Source organism: Danio aesculapii, chromosome 2 (genome assembly GCF_903798145.1).
Source record: "Danio aesculapii chromosome 2, fDanAes4.1, whole genome shotgun sequence".
In the NCBI taxonomy this organism is placed as follows: Eukaryota; Metazoa; Chordata; class Actinopteri; order Cypriniformes; family Danionidae; genus Danio; species Danio aesculapii.
Window position 1 is genome coordinate 588,213 of NC_079436.1, and position 9,718 is coordinate 597,930.

The window sequence follows — 9,718 nt, forward strand, 5'->3', positions numbered from 1 at the left end:
TCAATTATAATCTGATGATGAAAATAATTAATCATCCTTAACATCTATCATCATCATCTTCATCAACTTAATCATCCTCATTATCTTCATCATCCTCATCTTCATCATAATTAATCATCCTTAACATCTATCATCATCATCTTCATCAACTTAATCATCCTCATTATCTTCATCATCCTCATCTTCATCATAATTAATCATCCTTAACATCTATCATCATCATCTTCATCAACTTAATCATCCTCATTATCTTCATCATCCTCATCTTCATCATAATTAATCATCCTTAACATCTATCATCATCATCTTCATCAACTAAATCATCCTCATTATCTTCATCATCCTCATCTTCATCATAATTAATCATCCTTAACATCTATCATCATCATCTTCATCAACTTAATCATCCTCATCATCTTCATCATCCTCATCACAATTTATCTTCATCCTCAACATCTTTATCATCTTCATCAACCTCTTAATCATCCTCATTATCTTCATCACCCTAATCATAATTTATCATCCTCAACATCTTTATCATCTTCATCAACTTCTTAATCATCCTCATTATCATCACTCGTCATCTTTGACTTCATCATCATCATCACAATTTCTCTTCATCCTGAACATCTTCAACAATTGATCTTCATCATCAACTTCTTAATCATCTTCAACTTCATCATCATCATCATCATCATCATCCTCAACAATCATTATTATTAACAAACACATTATTACAAGGCATGTGTGTGTGTGTGTGTGTGTGTGTGTTTTGCTGTTATCTGTGCGTGTTCACTGATGTGCGGTCAGTCTGCCGGTGTGTGTGAGTGTTGTGCTGTTATCAGTGTCCAGCTTCTCCATCCTGTGAGTCTGCAGAGAGTCTTCAGTGTTCTGCTCAGTCTGCCGGTGTGTGTGTGTGTGTGTGTGTGTTGTGTTGCTCCCTGACTCACAGGTGACGCTCCATTCCACAAGTCACTGGAGATCATGGGAAACAAGAAAACCTATTAATCACTGCTAATGGTGCAGAACCCAGAGCTGGAGCTGCCCTCTCTCACACACACACACACGCACACACACACAGTATAACACATATACACAAACTAAAAAACACACAGTGTAAGTGCCTAAGTGTGTATGTGTGCATAAGTGTGTGTGCGTTAGTGTAAAAGTGAGTGTGCTTGTGTGTGTGTGTATGTGTAAAAGTGTGTGTGAGTTTGTGCGTATGTGTAAATGTATGTGTGTAAAAGTATGTCCATGTGCAAGTGAGTGTGTGGTAGGTGTGTGTGCGTATAAGTACGTGTCAAAGTTTGTGTGCATAAGTCTGCGCGTAAGTTTGTGTTTGTGCGTAAGTGTGTGTGTGGTTATAAGTATGTGTAAAAGTGTATGTGTAAAAAAAGTGTGCGCGTTCATGTGCGCGTGTGTAAGTGTGTATGTGCATGTGTATTAGTATGTGTAAAAGTGTGGGTGTGTTTGTGTGTGTGTGTGCATATAAGTATGTGTAAAATTGTGTGTGTGTGCATATAAGTATGTGTAAAAGTATGTGTGTGTAAAAGTATGTGCCCGTGCAAGTGAGTGTGTGTGCATATAATTATGTATAAAAGTGTGTGTGCATAAGTCTGTGCGTAAGTTTTTGTGTGTGCGTAAGTGTGTGGTTATAAGTATGTGTAAAAGTGTGTGTGCATTCGTGAGCACGTTTGTGTGTGCGTATAAGTATGCACAAATGCGCGTGTTTGTGCATAAGTGTGTGTAAATTTGTTTGTGTGTAAAAGTAAGTCCCTGTGGAAGTGAGAGTGTGTCTATGTTTGTGTGTGTGTGTGCATATAAGTACGTGTAAAAGTGTGTGTGCGTAAGTGTGTGTGAGGTTATAAGTATGTGTGTGCGTAAGTGTACGTGTAAAAGTGTGTGTGCTCGTAAGTTTGTGTGTGTGCGAGGTTATAAGTATGTGTGTGCGTAAGTGTATGTGTAAAAGTGTGTGTGTAAGTGTGTGTTGTGGCCGTGTGCACTAACAGTCCCTCAGTGTCTCCCCGTCTCTCTCCTGCAGGATAATAATGTGCTGCTGATGAAAGAGTTTTGCTAAACGCTGCAGTTTCTCACAGTCTGGCGGAGTGTGAGGAGCTCAACCGTGAACACTTACACATATCCTCCTTCACACCACTGGCAGACCAATGACAGAACACACACAAATGACTGAACACACATGCACACACACATACATTAGGTCTGAAGGTAGGCTGTGTGTCAGAAACCCCAGTCAAATTACTCAGCATACACTACAACAAAATGCTTTACCTAGAGTTCTGGTCTCGTTTCTGGTCCAAATATCTTAAAGTTCTTAAATCAAGAAGCATTTTCAGGACAAGCACAGAATAGAGTCTTGTTTTCAGAAATAATAAGTCAAAATTAAGAGAAATTTTCCATAAAACAAGCTAAATAATCTAGTTTTAGGATAAGAATATTTTGCCTAGCCCATTGGCAGATTATTCAGCTTGTTTTAAAGGGCACCTATTATGCAAAAATGACTTTCATGTGGGGTTTAACAGTGTGTGAATATCTCCAGCATCTAATGGTCAACATTATTAATTGTATTTGTTCTAATCAGACTTGATAAATGAAACACATTAGCTGTGTCTCATTTCAGAGGTTGCATCCTCCGAAGGATGCAGACTTCAAAGGTGAGTCCCTCAAAGTCCACACAGGTGGAACCGAGCGTTTTGAAATGAGACGATCTCGCCTACAGAGGACGTCAGAATAAATACTGTATAATAAAAACTCAATCAAAGAAGGCTACTTTTTTGACACGAGAACACTACCATCTAGAAACTGCTTACTAACGTTTATTAATGTAGAGGTAATGCTTAACAGATAATGAATTCACTATATACTAATGCTTAATAGATGACTCGTAGTGTGTAGTTATTATAAAGTGTTACCTTTTTTGAACTTATTAAACTCAAAGTTGGGTGTTTTACATGCAAATGTAACTTAATTATATTCAGGGACATCATTTTAATGACCAGCCTTGTATTTTTAAGACTTGGAATCATACGATGTCTAATGTGAAACATCGCGATGGACGATGGCATTGTCGTCGTAGGTGGTGGTGAATTAATTACTTATAAATAAATAATTAATTCATAATGAATGAATTAATTGTAGCCTACCTGACCCACATTGTCTTTGTTTTATCCAAAACCAAATCATAACTAAATAAAGAGAAGATACACACAAACTACCACCTGTCAATACTTTTCTCCGCTGGTCTCTAGCACACTTGGTTAGTAAAAAAGGTGCACAACCAACAGTATCTGAGATTTACGCTAAAATTTTTAAGTACAAGCGTGAAAGCGAAAGACTGAAGCAGTGTACTGACGCTGTGACACGTTACCTGATAGATTCAAAAGACCGAAGAGTCATTAGATAGACACAAGATTAATTAAACATCACGTTTAACAACTATAGTGAGACGCCATACAGCGGTACATCCTTGATAAACTGTCCGACGTGCACTGCTCTCTGGGGTTTTGTGCTCATATCACCCACTGACTGCCTGGACCTCAGACATGCGCATCTGCTGCAGTGCATGCCAGAGTGTGTGTGGTCACGTGATGTGCGTTTTCAGCAGTATAGTGTGGACCGAGGGCTTTTCAGAAATGCTAGGTGAATCGCCAGTGTGGACGTGGATCGTTTTCATTCCAAAATGCCATTTTAAAACTAAGATGTATTAGTGTAAACAGGGCCTCGGTGTGTATTTTTTGCAAGCGGGTTGCTGCTGCGACAGGGCGGGGAGGAGGATCGCGATGCCAGCTCAGCATTGTAATGTCTATCAGCCATCGGCGATGGCCTTATCTATCGACACAAACCTATTTGCTTATTAATACAATGCTCAATCTCACACTTATACTTGTTCATTAGTTACAAAATCCACTCGGTTATGTGTAGACACAGTAAATTTCAGCATTTTGAGGAGCAACAAAAAACGATTTTGCATTGTAAATACTGTCAAGTCTTAATTTGAATAATAAATTGAGGGCAATAAGCACGTGTGTGTGATCCTAGCTCATTTTAAGACATACATAATGATGATTCTTAAATTAGGATGAGTTCTCCTGTTTAGTAACTCTAGATTGAAGACCTTTTCTTGTCAAATTAAAAAGCATACAGTTTAAAAAGCACTTAAAAGATAACAAGGCTAAACACATTGCTTGGAGTAAGAGTTACTCATTTTATGACATTATTTTCTATACTAAAGCCCAGGAAAGTTTTCCTGTCTTATCTCAAGAAATAGTCTTACCAAGTATACTCATCTGACTGCTCTGGCAGATCATCAGATAGTTTCTAGTCTGTATCTTCTTGAATCATTCATTTCTTTTACAGTAGTTATTCTCTGCAGTGCAGCTGTAGCATTGCAGTCCATATTTTTGGCAGTGCTTTATTTGTGACCCTCAGTATTCTTCAGCCTTGGCCTTTAGAATAAGAGAAGCTCGGTAGCTGCTGTAAAAGGTCATCATGGAGTCTCCACACGGGACAACAGTGGCTATCCGAGCCTCTTCCAGAGCTGAAGAATGAGATTATGAGGCAGTAAATCAGCTCAGATAATCTCCAGCCGGACACCACAAGGATTCGGGACGGTGCAACTGCAGGAGTGGCGTCAAAGCGCGACACGGGACGCTGCGTTCGGGAAGAGGAAGAATGTGAGGGAGGATATTTTTACATTTACATTTAGTCATTTAGCAGACGCTCTTGTCCAAAGTGACTTACAATTGTAGAGGCATTCAGTGATTCAATAAGAAGAGGCAATAGAATGCAAATCATGCTTCTGTCTCGTTTCTAAGTCCAAATATCTAAAAATGATTTAATCAAAAAGCATTTTCTGGACAAGAAACAAAACATTGTCTTGTTTTCAGAAATATGAAGTGAGGTTTTCATTAAAACAAGCTAAATAATCTGCCAATGCGGAGGAGAAATACTCAGATTTGAGTTAAATCTGCTTTGAAATAAATAAATTCTTACCCCATTGGCAGATTGTTTTGCCTGCTTTACGGGGAAACTCACTTAAAACAAGAAGTCTATTTTTACTTGTTTAGAAAATTCAGGATGGTGCAACTGCAGGAACAGCATCATACTGGCATTGCATACCGTGACACTGATTTCGGGATGGAATCAAAAATGAAATCGGGAAGATATCAAAACCAAACATACAGAGAATTACAAATAAATAACGATAAAAAATTACAAATATATAAATAAATGCATGCACATCCAGTACACATACAATATAAAGATATCAAAATAATGCTGTCTCAATAGCAGGTTATAAGATACACAAGTTATACATAACAGATTAGTATGAGCTTCTTCAGAAATCCTACAAACTGGATATTTTTACATTTACTTTAAGTAATTTAGCAGACGCTTTTGTCCAAAGTGACTTACAATTGTGGAGACATTCAGTGATTCAGTAAGAAGAGGCAATACACTGCAAAACATGATATTCTTAGATGAGAAGAGTTTTTGTCTTGTTTCTAGACCAAATATTTATAAATTCTTAAATCATGAAGCATTTTCTGGACAAGAAACTAAATTTTGTGTTGTTTTCAGAAAAAAAATGAGTTGAACTATTAAGTTTCTCCTTTAAAACAAGCAAAATAATCTGCCAGTGGTGTAAGCAAAATAATATTACAAAAAACAAAAACAAAAAAAAACAAGATTATTTTATACTATATTTTATGATTATAATTCTGTATCATAACAGAAAATAAGCACTGGAACTACAAATCTGCTTCAACTCAGTCCATTTAAGTTCACTTTAATATTGCTACTTTAACTTCTCGTGACTTGTTTATATTGGTCCAAATAATGTTTTAAACAGAGTAAAAATTATTAATTTATTTTAATTTCGCTGTTTGGTTTTGATGCACGCGTGTGTTTTCATAAAAAATAAAATAATAATTATATATATATATATATTTTTTTCTAAAACTAAAATGGCTTCATTGAATTTTGACTAACAGCAGCACTTATTAGTTATTATTTTACTATTTATCCTGTTAGTCTAATAATAATAATTTTAAAATAACCTAAATCTTAACAAATTGAGACTTTTCATGGCATTTATTTATCATATACACTACCGGTAAAATGTTTGGGGTCAGTTTTTTTCTTTTTTTTTTTTTAAGAATATGATTCTGTACATCAAGGCAGCATTTATTAAATGTAAAAAAAAAATAAAGTTAAATATTTGTTAACTTTAAATAACTGCTTATTGTATGTAGTTTCAAATGAAATGATTACACCACTCATTATTGCTTTTATTAATATTACATTAATACAAATAATACAAATAATAATAATAATAATAATAATAAATAATATTAGAGTGATTTCTGAAGGATCATGTGACTCTGAAGACTGGAGTAATAATCACTGAAAATAAAAGATTAATTTATAAACTACTTTTGAACAGTTATTTTATAGTGCAATAACATTTCACAATTTTACAATGTGTACTGTATATTTGATGAAATAAATGCAGCCTTGGTGAGCACGAGAAGCTTATTTTAAAACAATTAAAAATCACACTGACCTCAAACTTTTGACCGGTAATGCGTGTAGCACGGTGCTTTATTTTGATCAATAACAGATATCAACTGCTGAGCCACTTGCTTTTCTTTAGTAGTTTTAAATGCATTTTGGAGTCAGATCGGTCTCAAAGATAATACATTTACAGCATAAAATTCATACATGTACAAAATCCAATTCATAAATACAACAACAATTCGTGCATTCATAAGAAAAAATCATAAATATTTTGGTGAAATGAGTTGGATTTGTCTATTTTTGTGTATTAAATTTATAAATTGGTTTTGTGTATTTACGAATCGTGTTTGGATTTTACGAAGTGGATTTTTGTATTTATGAATGGTGTTTTGAATTTACGAATTGGATTTTGTAAATGTGAATTGTGTTGTGGATCTATGAATTTTATTCTGTAAAAGATTGATCTGGCTCTATAATCTTTTTTATTTGCATTATTTGCTTACTAAAACGAGTCTTTCCTCAGGTCTGCAATTTTCTGGTTACCTTACACTCATTGTTTATGTAGCTTGGCAGTTAGTGCTCAACTAAACTATTAAACTGGTTGTCTATACAGCATTGAATGTCTTAATTTGCGAATTAAGATCTTTATTTTGCTTTGCCGCGCTCAATTTAAATTTCATTCCAGTCACGATAACAGGCTCTCGGGCTTTTTTTTGTTTTTGCTGCTCGTGTTGAAGGGTCCCCGAGGGATGGAGCAAACCTAATAGAAATCAGAATGAAAGAGTTAACCTCTGCGCCCTGCCCTGGTCAAACCATCCCTCGTTTCGGGAGGGAGAGAGCAAGAAAAGGAGGACAGGAATCCCGTCTTGTGTTTCTAATATCTTTATGAAGAAATCCCTCCGGGCCAGGAACGTCTTGGGTGTTCTGAGAGGAAAAATGAAAAATGCTCCACAAAACGTTTCTGTCTCAGGAATACGACAGGGTGAAAATAAGTATTGAACGCATCACCAACTTTTCTCAGAGATGTTTGAAGCAGTTATATTGTGTAATAAATAACATTACAGCTCTGATTATATTTGACTTATTTTTATATCTTATAATTTTGCTGTAAATGAGAAGATTTCTAATCAATAACTCATTTCTAATAACTGACTTCTGTTATCTTTGCCAAGATGACAGGACATAATATTTGACTATGTATGTAATAGTTATCAGCACAAAGTGCAATTTAAAGGCTTAAGTAGGTTAATTATGTTAATTGGGCAAGATAATTAGGCAAGTCATTGTATAACAGTGGTTTGTTCTGTTGACAATCCAAAACTAATATTGCTTAAGGGGGCTAATAATATTGACCTTAAAATACTTTAAAAAAATTAAAAAAATGCTTTTATTCTAGCCGAGATAAAACAAATAAACAAAAAAACTAATTTTTTCTTCTCCAGAAGAAAAAATATTAGAGGAAATACTGTGAAAAATTCCTGAATCTGTTCAACATCATTTGGGAAATATCGAATAGATTCACATGACGGCGAATAATTTTGACTTCATCTGTATATTGAATTAACTGAATGCAAATGTCTTGCACTGTAAATATTGTAAGTTCTTTAGTTGCACTGTAAAATTCACATTAGAGTTCACATTACTTCTGGCTTTCTGAGACACACAGAAGTCGCAACCCATTTAAAAATAATAGCACTGTAAAAATAATCTTAAAATAATATTTACGATTAGGAATTTGACTTTGGGATGTTGATCTCTGCTCTGATTATTTTTGATGTTGAAAATTCGAGTTTAACAAATTGACTCGTATTGACATTTTAGCTTTAGTTTGAGATAGCTATACTGTATAATAAATAATTAATTAACTGAATGAACGTGTTGCACAGTATTTAGGTTTGTTAGGCAAAAATCATTATAAATATTATTTGAGTGCCAAACTAGTAAAACATAGATGAAAAAATATATAAATATATAGCATTTTATGGTCAAAATAATAATAATAATAATAATAATAATAATAATAATAATTATATATATATATATATATATATATATATATATATATATATATATATATATATATATATATATATATATATATATATATATATATATATATATATATATATATATTACTTTGTCAACATTGATTATAAATTTCACTATAAAGTATATTGTAAATTATAAAGTATATTATAAAAGTACTTGCTGTTTATTACCAGGTTTTTGTACCGTAATTTACAACACCAACCCAGACAATATATCCATTCAAACTATTAAAGTCAACAAAATGTTAATGTCAAAAGGTCCCATAATGCAATTCAAAAGCATGAATAAATGAGGAAAAAAAAACATGAATCACAAAATACAATATATAATAACTCATTTATAACTTGTTTAATTAAATAGCTATATCATTTGTATTTGTGTGTTTGTGTATTTTATACAGTGTATAGGTGACCCTAAAACACAAAATAAGCACAGACTTAATTTATCAAGAGCCAAAACTGCTTTGTATGGTCAAAATAATAATTCTATGTCAAAAATTAAAACTATAATCACACCAGTTCCAAACTTGTAGAAAATAGTGGAAAAAAACGCTCCACTAAAGTCCTGCCTCGGGAATATCTGACATTTTCCCAGCAAAAAGAGCCTCTTACTTCTCTGTGCTCCCAGTGGGCGGAGCTAACGAGCCGCAGCGTCTGCTAATGCAATATAAACAGGTCTGGATCCAATAATGTGTCATTTAGCTGGTCTGGAACAGATTGGCCTGTCGTGATGGGCTTGAACTCTTGCCCGGCGGAGAAGTTTCTCTACAGCCCAAATCCCGACCCGTCATCCTGACAGCGCTGAACGCCACCCGTTTAGCCACAAACTTCTCTGTTTTCGGGCCAGATCTGGTTTGCATTTGCGCAGCGCTCAAAGACAGGTGCACAAGTGTTTATGGTGTAAGTGTGCTGTGCTGGATAATAGCAATAATAAACAGCCTGCTGTCCGTCTAGTGCGCTTACTTTGCTTTTAAACGTGTCGGGCAGAGATAAAGCTTTCTGGACAAATTGCAAAAGGACTCATTTTACAGGGTTAGTTTCTGCATTCACACTCGAAAGGAAGGAGATCACTACACTAACCTCATTTTAGGCCGTGTTTGACATTATCATCCTCTGAATAATGATTTAGTTAA